Source organism: Mirounga angustirostris, unplaced genomic scaffold (assembly GCF_029215605.1).
Source record: "Mirounga angustirostris isolate CCGP_5_RB_7025 unplaced genomic scaffold, mMirAng1.0.hap1 SCAF_9, whole genome shotgun sequence".
Classification (NCBI taxonomy): Eukaryota; Metazoa; Chordata; class Mammalia; order Carnivora; family Phocidae; genus Mirounga; species Mirounga angustirostris.
The window spans coordinates 49041581-49054203 of NW_026991717.1; the positions used below are offsets into that span (position 1 = coordinate 49041581).

General features: G+C 39.0%; 1 pseudogene; it reads right to left on the reverse strand.

Moving 5' to 3' along the window:
- Positions 1 to 1449: 1449 nt before the first annotated feature.
- LOC123862324 (importin subunit alpha-1-like) lies at positions 1450 to 3553 on the reverse strand (annotated as a pseudogene).
- Positions 3554 to 12623: the final 9070 nt, after the last annotated feature.

Sequence of the window (12623 nt, forward strand, 5' to 3'; positions counted from 1 at the left end):
GGGCAGAAGGAGGGGGAGAAGCAGACTCCCCACTGAGCAGGAAGCCCAATGCAGGGCTCGATCCCAGGATCCTGAGATCATCACCTGAGCCAAAGGCAAATGCCTAACTGACTGAGCCACCCAGGTGTCCCAGTAAAATGTCTTTAAACAGAAACACACATAAAACAAGAAAATATATTGGTTGGTTAATGAAAATGTTGTGATCAGAACTCCTGGAATCTAAAGGCTTATCCCTAAGAGCAATGGTTCAGTAATCACTAATTCAGTGTTTGTGGCAACTTTAGAGAATACAGAACGTCACTACCATGAATGACAAGAATTGACTGTATTTTCTTTTTGCCTAAGTTAAAGTTGGAAGAAGAAGCACGTAAGCTAGTATGAGGCTGAGGGAAGGCTTTACCAAAGGAGTGACTTTTAAGTGGAATGCAGACAGATGAGATTTATTTAACCAAGAATGGTGTGAGAGAAGAGACTTCTAGGCTAAGAGAATAACCTGAGTGGATGGCTCAGTGAGTTAAACCTCCAACTCTTGGTTTCAGCTCAGGTCATAATCTCAGGGTTGTGAGATCAAGCCCAGCATTGGCTTCGTGCTCAGGGCAGTGTCTGCTTAGGAGTCTCTCCCTCTCCCCCTCCCCCTGTGCAAATAAATAAATAAATAAATAAATAAATAAATAAATAAATAAATAAATAAATAAATAAATAAATATCAATCTTAAAAAAGAGAGGGAGAAGGAGAGAGAGAGAGAGAGCGACAGAGAGAATAGCCTGAGCAATAGACCTTAGAATGAGACGGGGCAAAGCATGTTGAAGATCTGAAAGGTCAGTGCAATTGGATTACAAAAAGCAAGGGAAAGGGTAGTGCAGGAATTTAAGGAAGATAAGAAAATATAGACAGTGGATATTCTTGGTGTCTACCCCTGATCCATTTGCCAAGCTTCCTTTCTCATTGATTTCCAATTTTGTCCTGGTACTGGTCCTTATCCTACACGGCCTTTGTGACTTGGAGAAAACTGACTACATCCTTGGCTCACAAAGTAAGGACTGGTTAAAATAAGCTAATCATGGTAATCCTGTCCCTGGCCAGCAAATGGTTTAGAAATGGGAATGTACCAATGGTAACAAATGAAAAAAAAAACATTTTTTTAAAGAAAAAGGTGGAATTTAATCTTTATTTACAGGACACTGCAAGATAGGAGAGTCCACCTAGAAATAAGAAACCCACTGAGAGGATAAGCTTCATACAGGTTGTACAGTTTGGAACTGGCCAAGTGTAGTTTCATTACAAAAAGTGCTACAATAACAAAACACATTTAAAAAGAGTTCTTAGGGGGTGCCTGGGTGGCTCAGTTGGTTAAGCAGCTGCCTTCCGGTCAGGTCATGATCCCAGGGTCCTGGGATCGAGCCCCGCATCGGGCTCCCTGCTCAGCAGAGAGCCTGCTTCTCCCTCTCCTCTGCCTGACACTCTGCCTACTTATGCTCTCTATCTCTCTGTCAAATTAATTAATTAATTAATTTAAAAAAAAAGAGTTCTTAGTAGAGAAACAATAAGACAAACTTCTACCAAACACAACAAACAACTTTCTGCCTCAGCTATACAATCTAAAACTTAGAGGTCTCAGAAGTACCAGCCTGACTTGGAACGTATAGCCTTCAGAGGTAGTTTCTGGCACAACATGCTTATCTTCCCCTTCCTCTACAGAGAAATACTTCTCAACCAAGTTTAATGAAGCTTTGTATACAGACTCATTCCATGGTTTTGTAGAGCTTCAGTTTTGCCCAAACCTCCACATTCTTCGAACATTATACTAAATTTCTCAGTTTCACCTAGTTTCTCAGCAGCCTGAAAGATGTTTGAAATGACATCCAGAATAACCAGAATAATTTTGGTATCTTTTGAAGTGAAGAGGTTCGTCAATGGTTCTATTATGCTACAATGAATGAGGCATACAATCTGTTCAACTGTCCCACCACATGTATAGTTGGTCACAGCCCATACTGCTTCCTTTTGTGTCTTTAAAGTCGCCTTCGAACACCAACAAGGAATGGGACTAATCCATGATTCACAACTTGCTGTATCTGGTCCTGGTGACAAGCTGTGATGTTTGACATTGTCCACATAGCTTCCTTCTGAATATTAGTTTTGGGGTTTGTTAGCAGGCTGGGAAAGACAGCAAGTGCTCCTGCATCTATTACAACCTGAGTCTGTTCATCTGTCCCAGTGATGATATTTCCCATGGCTCTTAGTGCAAGAGTCACAATGGGCAATTCAGTCAAAGCTTCACAAGTTGGGGCACAACTCCTGTTTTCACAACCATTTCAATCCATTCATTTGGACCATCAGTAAGGTAGGAAGTGGCCCAGCAGGTGTCTACTAATATTTCTGGATCATCATGATGCAAGAGATGAACTAAGTTTGGAAGAATCTGCTCAACAGCATCTAATGGGGGTGCAGGATTCTTGTTGCAACAAAGGTTTGAAAGGGTCCAAGTAAAGTTACGGAAGTAACCACATGCTAAAGATGACATATCAGGAACTGCAAGGAGAGCCAACAGCAGGTCAACTGTACCATACTTGATAACCAAGTCTCGAAAAACTGAACCATCACCTGCACTATTTCCTAGAGCCCATACAGCTTCTTCACTGATGTGGGCATGGGAAGATACCAACAGAGAAATGAATGCTGGGATAGCACTTCCATCTGTCATAGTCTTGGTCTGTTCTGATGTCCCAGAAGCAATGTTAGTGAGGGCCCAAGCAGATTCAAACTGAATGGGACTACAATCACTTCTGCCCAAGACGGACACAAATTTTGGAATCAAACCAGCCCAGATTATGTTGTCTATGGGGGGCTGTTTTTCCCTAGAAAGGAGTTTCCTAGCAGATTGAGTAGCCTGGAGCTGGCTTTCCAAATTGTTGCTATTTATGCCTTTGACAATGTCATCAACAGACCAATTTCCAGTGTCCTGGTTGTTGCGGTTTCCTGCAGTGGAGAAGTAGCCTCATCAGGAAATGAGCTTACATTTTTCCTTTTCAGCATCTGGTCATCCTTCTTAGCTTTCTTTAGCTCCACCTTAACTTCTGTTCGACGCTGCCTCATTTCTGTACTGTCTTTCCCCTTGTTCTTGAATCTGTTACAGTGAGCAGCTAGTGAATTAGCATTCTCATTGGTGGACATGGTTATGAGACAAAGGGAGAAAGCTGCATGGCCCACTCAGGCTTCCACAGGAGGCGGTGCGTGGTATGCAGGCTGCAGGTCAGCTGCCCTCAAAACAAACATCCACCATGGATCAGCCCAAAGATGGTGTGTGACAAATGAAATTTGAATTATTGAAGCTTTTAGGAAACTTCCTCCTTTGAGTGATACTGATGGAAAGTCATTTTTACTCATCTATATTGAATGCAAGCAAAGAAGCCTGTTGGCAGCCGTTTTGTGATTTAAGAGAAGTCAGTCAGAACAGAACCTAAAAATTGGAGGCAGATGGAGCTGAGACAACTACAAGAAAATAGGGTAACAGCCTTGATCATATTGTTCCTGAAGTCTGAATATGTCTAGATTTCTGGTTATGTGAGCCAACTTCACTGTTTAAGCTTTGGAGTTGGTTTTCTGTTATTTGGAGTAGAAAGTCTCTTAACTGGAACAGTAGATATCCAGGTATAGTCCCCTGAACAGTCTATCTAAGATGGAGTCAACTGAACAGAGAGGACTGGGAGTCTTTGTGAGCAAATCATAACCAGAAAGTCTATTTTAGTGTTACACTGTGTGTTTGTTATTTCTTAGCTTTAGTAAAGTCTTGTGTAAGCCATGTGTTAATTAGAGTTCCCTTGCTCATGAGATTATGCTGACAGTGTCTTGAACCCATTATTCCAGGATCTGTAGAAATACAAAGCACTCCTCTAAATTTCTTTCTAGAAATTCTAGATTTATTCAGGTTCATATGTCTACCACCAGCAATGATTCAGTTTGTGGCTCATCTTACTCTCTAGCATATGTTGAGCTATATGCTGTCTGTTAAACATCATACCAACTTTTATGTGAAACACAACTCCTTTATTTGAAATACACATACACACACATACATGAAATTATTAGTAACCTTGTTTGAATATTTTGGGGGGATGGATATGGGGCTTACATTACTGCAAACAATTTCAAGGAATCTTAAACACTCTTATTCTTAAAGAAGTGTGCAAACTAAGGTATTTTTTTCCCTGCCCATTTCTCCCCAGTTCATGTCATCCTTTTCTTTCTTTCCTCGACCCCCCTACATTCAAAGAGTATGTCAGGAATTCCAATTTCCTCTGCCTCTACATGTGGAACAATTCAACTTTTCAATCCCAAATTTTGCTCTAGGCTCACTTTGCATATCCAAACCTATCTAGGTATCCAGCAGAACAGAAGGGACTTTCTTATAAGAGAATTCACCCTCTTTCAAACAGAATTGCCTTATTAATTAGCAATTTTAAACATTCCTGTTTAAACATTCTGACCTTCTTGTCTGCACTAAAGATCTGTTAATCATATTTAGGTCAGTGTGCTCACGGGTAGTAATTGACAAAAGACCCCGCAGCTCTAGCTGCTCTTGCCCATGTGGATATTATTCTTTTAAGTCTGTTGTTAGGTCTGGATTTTATTGTGATTAAGTTAGATGGCATTTCCTTATAGTACAGATGCCAGTTATATAAAATTCTTGCTTGTAGCCAAGCATTCCAGTGCACTCACTTAGGCTTCTATCATTTATAAGAAGAACTTTTTTTTGGCCATTTACCTATAAGGAATTTGCCTCTTTTTTTTTTAACATTACTATTTACCTCAACAATAATACCAACATTTTTCCTGGCAATTCAAGTTGGGGCTCAGTAAGAAACCAACTCTTAGTGTGTTAAGGAAAAGAGGGAAAGGAATTTATTATAAGGATCCAGAGAATTAAAAAAAAAAAAAAAAAGAACTTAACCTATTCTTTGGAAGGAGAGAAACTAGAGCAACTTCGGAGGTCTGGAGACCTCAGAGGTGGGAACTCACTGACAGAATTTTAGAAGGGACAACTTGGGACAGCTAGGGACAACTAGGGACAACCAGACTTGGGACAACTAGGCTCTAACTGCCTTCCATCTGTGTGTGTCTCGGCTAGAGGTTTTATTTTATATACTTTTTAAATTGAAGTATGACATATATTAATACACAGATCCTAAGTATACAGCTCAATGAATCTTTACCAAATGAACATGTAACTAACACACAGATCAAAATACAGGACATTATCAGTGTTCTAGAAATCTCCCTCATACCCTCCCACCAGTCATTATCCCTCAAAGCTTTCCACTATTCTGATTTTATCACATAAATTTGTTGTGCCTATTTTTGGACTTTATTTAAATGGAATCATTTACTGTCTAGTTTCTTTTGCTCAAGATTATGCCTATGAGCATACTGTATCCTTCTTGTTGCATATAATGGTAAGTAGCTTGTTCTGATTATTATACAGTACTCCAGTGAATACTATACTCCTATGGACATTTGGGTTGTTTCCAATTTGGAGACATTGTAAATAAAGCTACAAATGAATGTTTTTGCATGTCTTTGGGTTACACATGTTTTCGGGTTCACACATGTTTTCACTCTCTGAGAGTGGAACTGCTGGGTGATAAAGTAAGCATATATTCAGATTTAGTAAATATTGGCCAAATAGCTTTCCAAAGAGGCTGAGCCAATTTACATTCCCACCAGTAGAGGAGAAGAGTTGCAATAGCTCCACATCATGCCAACACTTGGTTGTGTGTTTAATAATTATTACCCTTTCTGGTGAGTAAATAGTGTTGTCTCATTGGGTGCATTTCCTTGATTACTAATGATATTGTGCACCTTCTTTTCATATGCTCTTTGAATACTTACTTAGATATCCTTTTTTTAATGGATTTTTTTTAAAAAGATTTATTTATTTATTTTAGAGAGAGCACAAGTCAGGGCAGGGGCAGAGGGAGAGAGAATCCTCAAGTGGGTTCAATCCCAGGATCCTGAGATCATGACCTGAGCCAAAATCAAGAGTTGGCTGCTTAACCAACTGAGCCAGCCAGGCATCCCTAGATATCCTTCATTGTGAAGTGCCTGTTGAAGTATTTTAAATACTTTGTGAAGTATTTAAGTATTTTATTAGGTTGTCTGTCATTTATTAGATTCTATATCTAAAATTTAAATTCCCAGGAGAGAGTTTGGTTGACCTAGCCTGGACCACATTCTCATCCCTGTATGGAATGTGGAAACTTGTGATTGGCAGTCTTTCAGAATTATATGAAGTGGGAGTAATGGAAGTTTTCCAAAGGAAGATCCAGTGAAAAACAAATGATATATACTTTACAATAGTTTTCATTTAAATACTCCTCTTTTGGGATGCCTGGGTGCCTCAGTCCTAGGCCTCCAACTCTTGATTTCGGCTCATGTTACGATCTCAGGGCCGTGAGATTGAGCCCCAGGGGGGACTCAGGGCTGGGTGTGGAGCCTGCTGGGGACTCTCTCTCTTCCTCTCCTCCCCAGTGCCCCCCACCCATGCCCTGCCGTCTAAATAAATAAATAAATAGTCCTCTCTTGCTTCCTTCTTTTTAAGTGGCACTGTCCTAGGGCCATAATGAAGCAGTATTTTGGTTATTCATTTCAGTAAGAATTTTAAGCTATCCTAAAAAGCCCTCTGTTTTTTAGTAATTCTAAAACTATTTTCTTGCAATATTATCATCAAATAAAAATCAGGAGTAATTTTGGTTAAATGCTTTATCTTTTTCTCCTTATACCAAATATTTTATACTTCTTATTAAAACCTTATATTAACATGGCACTGCATAGTTAATATTTTCTATTCACTATCTCAATTTATCATGTTTTAACTAATTCTTTATAATATAAGAAGTAAATTAAAATTTCTTCTTTAAAAAAATTAATATAGACAAGGCTAAAGCCCCGTTGACCAAATCGCCAAATCCCAGCACCCTCCCCTCCATGCCAGAAGTAACCACTGTTATGTTTGATGTGTGCAAAACTAATTGGACAGTAAACAGTATACGTTTTTCCACAACTTGCTTTTTTTCACCTTCAACATTTTGTCTTATAATCCATAGTTTTGCTTACATTTATACTTATGGAAATACAGAGTATCAATATACCATAATTCACTTAAACTAGTCCTCTAGTGATATTAATTTGTTAAAATTTCTCATTATTTCCTATGAATTTTTCCCATAAAAAGGGGATATATTTCTATACATAAGATTGACCCAAAAAGCTCAATGTGGAACATATAGGGGAAAAAAGACCATTACTTTTATAGTCACTATTTTTGTATTGATTCTGCAATAAACAGTTTTTGTCCTTCAAAACGGTGTCCATCATTTAACACCTGGTGTTAAATGCAATCAGGGACATGCCTGCCTATTCTAAAATTCTGTTATTTTATAAGTATTTCCAATTAGAGATCCAAGTTTTGTTTTGTTTTGTTTTGTTTTTGTACTTTCACTGTATTCTAGACAGCTATAGTGTTTTAATCTCAAAAATATCTTCTTAATGAAGCGGGGGAAATCGGAGGGGTAGACGAACCATGAGAGACGATGGACTCTGAAAAACAAACAGGGTTCTAGAGGGGAGGGGGGTGGGAGGATGGGTTAGCCTGGTGGTGGGTATTGAGGAGGGCACATTCTGCATGGAGCACTGGGTGTTATGCACAAACAATGAATCATGGAACACTTCATCTAAAACTAATGATGTAATGTATGGAGATTAACATAAGAATAAAAATAAATTAAAAAAACAAACAAAACAAACAAAAATATCTTCTTAGAAGAAGTGACTTTATTTTTGGTCTCAAGCATGAGGCAAGAGAAGGAGGAAGAATTGAAATGCAACAAATTTATTTAGCAAATTGCTTGCAAATTATTTACCTGCACTTGAGTCTCTTCAACCAAAACCTAAACAAGTCTGTGAAGGTAGATAAGACCTTTAACTTAATTTATAAGTGGTTTTCTGCAAAACCCTCAAGCCATTTCACTTACCATCCCTTAATAAAAAAAACTGGGATTTTAATCTATATTTGGTAAGAAAATTTGAAGACAGTTTATTCAATGGTGTAGACATTTGAGGCCATCAGTGTAACTTAGAAGTGACTTCTTTGTCTCAGAAATGTGGCATTTAAATAAAGAAGACAAAATTACATATGTACACATACACACACACAAACACACACTACATTATTGATAGGATAATTTTCACTTTTTAAATAAAATATTGTGCTTCTAGTTGCTTGCCAACTTGTCTTCTTGGTCTTTTATGGAGGTAATGTTATTTTTATTCACCCATTTGAAGAATTTCAAATAATAGCATAGAAATTCTCATTTGTAATACTTTTACTCTACATATTATAAATAAAATAAAAGCAATTTCTTAAATGTTTAATTCACAATCAGTCTTTTTTTTAGAGAGAGAGAGAGAGAGAGTGGGGGAGAGGCAGAGGGAGAGGAGAGAGAATCTTAAGCAGGCTCCACACCCACCACAGAGCCTAGGTCTATGTCATGACCCTGAGATCAAGGGTCATGAGCTGAAATCAAGAGTCAGACGCTTAACCAACTGAGCCACCCAGCCACCCCTCAAAATCACTTTTATAGATAAATTCTCTAATTCAGATTTAAGAACAGTTAGGGTAATAGAACTGACAAATACAATGTCTTTTATTTTCCAGGGACTAATATGAAACATTTTGTAATTCAAATCATTACCTTTCTATCTTTTTAATAATTCAGGCAAATATCATTTAAAATCCTAAATGCTACTCATTTTAAGTAAAAGTTCAAGTCATTGTATAAAGACCATATAATTGTAGTAGTTACTGAAATTTTTTTCTAAGTCCCCTTTTCATTTTATCACTCAAACATGATTAATAACTAAAATTGGGTGTTATTTTTATATTTGGTGGTAAAAACAAACAATTGCATTTGGTCAAAGTGCACAGTATTAACAGTGTAGATACGGCTTATCTATTGAAGAATTGAATCCTGTGCAACCAGAAAACAATACTGGTGAGGGGGCTACTGACAACTTTGAGCTCACTGGCTATCTTCTGTAGCACAGGGATGACAATAGTAGATATTATCATCAAACTATATTTATAAGAATGTTAGGGGTCTGAAAGAGCAGAGACCTGTGGACATTACGACAATGGGCAGTAAGATGGCTCACATACGGTGTTGTAGTTCTAATAGCTAGACTCCAGATCTGTGACCCAAGGAGTAGAAGTAGGCTAGACTCTTCTCACAAGATTAGAAGCCCTAGTTCCTGAAGTGGGGTAGGGTAATGCTTCTTCTAGGAGATACATTAAGGGTCCAACTATAACTGAAATTATGATTATCACTTAGTCATTTTGAGCTTCTCATGCTAGTGGACCCATAATAAAATAAAAGAGCTACCATATTGATAGGGGGCAGAGGGATTGACTGATTATTGTGAGGAGCTAGTTTTGGCTACACAAGGAAGATAAGAAAGAGTATATGTGGAACTCAGGGGGTTCACTGGGGCCAGTCTTGGTACCTGCATGTCCAATGATGGGCTATTATAGCAACCACATCCCAATAAGGTTAATACAATCTGATGTCTCATATCCCTTGGGGACAAAAATCTGAGTCACCACCAGGCAACAACCCAGACTTACTGAAGTGCTGGCCAAGGGTGGGGGAAATCCAGACTGGGTGGTTTAGGAGAAAGATGATGAATATTAATTAATGCCCGGAGACCAGTTACTGCAGTGGGAGCTGCAGTTTATCCTACTAACCCTTGTGTTGGATTCCTCCTGCACTGTGCCTCCTATCCTCTTGCCTAACCTTTGCTTCAGTCCTTGCCGCAGCAACCGGCTGTGTAGAGACGTCATCAGACAGCATCCACTTCAGTTGTTTAGCGTATCACGTGCTTTCTGCACTTAGATTTCACTGCCGCCTGAAAGAACTTACTCACCCATTCTACGCACAAGCAAATCTGGAAATAAGAGCGTTAACAGCCCATGAGGCAAACCCTGTCTGCTAGGGGATGGCAACCAGTGCATATATACTCCTTTCTTGGGAGGACAATTCTGAGGTGCATTCTACCTGACTCTTCAGGGGTCCTTAGTGAGAGCCCCAAATCAACTCAGCAATATTAATCAAACTCAGCAACTCAAAAGCCATTGCATTGGTTTTATCCCCTTCCCTGTATTGTCTTCTCAGGCCCTCACTCATGTTCCCTATGATCAGTAGTAGGCTGGTAAACATTTAATAACTGGCCTCTCCAGGAAAAAAAAAAAAATTACCCTCATTTATACTGTTGACCAGTTTCTGTGGTGTAAATACTCATCCTGTGGTTAATTTTATATTTTTAAGGATTTTATTTATTTATTTATTTATTTGAGAGAGAAAGAGAAAGCAAGGGCAGAGGGAGGGGCATGGGGGAGAGGGACAAACAGACTCCAGGCTGAGCAGGGAGCCTGATGCAGGCCTCGATCCCAGGACCCTGGGACCATGACCTGAGCCAAAGTCAGACACTTAATGGACTGAGGTGTCCCCTCATCCTGTGGTTAATTTTAAGCTACCAACATGACATCATGAATCTACAGCTAGATAGAGATGTGCACAGTTGGTCCTTGGGAGCCAGCAGGAGGTGACTCTGGGACATCACTGCTTGACAGCATGTCTGAAAATGAACTACTTGCACACAAACTTTTGTCTCTTAAGACACAGGGTAGCTCGAGAAAGACAAAGGGTTACCTACATGTCTGGGCCAATAATCAGAGAATGGTGGGTGGTACACTGACATTAGTCATAGATACCAATAAGATGGGGGGAAAACCCTCTGATGTTGAGGGGAGAAGAATTTCTACTGTATAACAACTTGATGGCAGAGTGGGGGGTGAGTAGTGAGGGGTAAGAATTTGGGGATACTGAGAAATTTCCAGCCTTTGTGACTGGATTTAGTAATGCCATTTCCAGAGATGAGAATATAGGACAACAACGAGTTGAGCTTGGGATCTATTAAATTTGAGGTTTCTTCATGACATTCAGGCAGATGCAGCTAGTGAGAAATGCGTGTGTGAAGCTTACAAAAGAGCTAAGGGTGTGGAAACTGTGGCACAGTATTATTGTGAAATTCCATTGTTGATAACTATGTATTATCCCTGGAATATCCTGGCTCCCTTGCTCTCCCCACACCCAGGCAGCAGTGAGTGCCTTCTGTATTTACTGCCCTTGGGGAGGGCTGTTACTACAGAAGTGAAAAAAAGAGATGAGTCAGTGCTCAGTTTCTAAGTTTCAAAATAGAGCTTTGAATCTCCCAGTAGAGAAAATAGGTTGAAAAAAAAGTTTTTTGAGCCTCAAAAGCCTACATTTTGACTACCAAGAGCCACAGTGGATGCCCTTAGAACCGATTTAGGTAGAAGCAATGATGATGAAGCGCGGGTTTTCCTACTCTGAAGAGAGTTAGTGGTGACAACAACGTATAGATGAATGTCTCTGAGAAAGGACCCTGCTGCCTGCTTATATCCTCGCTGCTGAGCTATCAGTGGGAGGCAAATCTAGAATTCCCTAATAATGGAGGAGCTCTATGAGAAAATGTGGTGTGCCCCACTTCTTGTCAGGAGCCCCATGAGATGGGAAACCCCAGATAGTTCTCCCGCTGACATCGCCTAGAGTCAGTAGCTGTAGTAGAAATGACTGGATGGTGTGATTTGACAGTGGGCTGGAATCCAGACCCCTCAGATTTCTGTCTCCACAGCAGTAGGGGAATAGCATTTGGAAGTTTCCACAATGCTAAAAGAGGTGGAAAAGAGAGGGCCAGTGAACAAGAAGAGCCCTTAGAGATGGGACAAAAACCAGAGGATGGCAGGTAAACTAATGGCTGCTATATATTCCAATATAGGAGGAAGAAACCAGACACCCTCCTCCATTGCCATGACCCTATGCAAGTTCCTGGTACTCATGAGACAATGGGGAAAAAAGAAAAGTAATCATTTGATTAAGTTGAAATCTGAAAAGACGACATCATTATGCCTAAAATTTACCATAATTACCATAACTTACCAAAATTTAACACACAAAAAAACTTAAAGAAAACAAGATTATCCCAAGAGGTACAGAAGACATTGTTAAATAAAATCCAGTGTCCATTTATGACCAGTAATCTTATTATTGAATTAGGAATAGAAGTGAATTTCTTCACCAAAGAAAAGATAGCAAACAAAACAAAACAAAACCAAAAAAGGAAAACAAAAACCAAAACCCTACAGTAAGTATCATGTCATGTCAATTATATCTGTTTTCACCATGTCTATCCAAGTATTAGGACATCAGATAAGAAAAAGAAATGCAAGAGGTTAGAATGGAAGAAACAAAATTCAAAGATGTTAACAAATGTCTACATGAAAGAGAAATGAAGTATTTTAGACATGATGAACTTCAGGAAATTTGTTGAATACCAAAATAAGTATAGAAAACGCAGTTGTATTTCTGTATACCCAGTGATAAACTGTTTAGGATATGTAATAGTTTTAAAAAGACACTATCCTTATAATAACAAGGAAAAATATAAAGTATGTTGAAATAAATACAGCAAAATATGTGCAAGACCATAG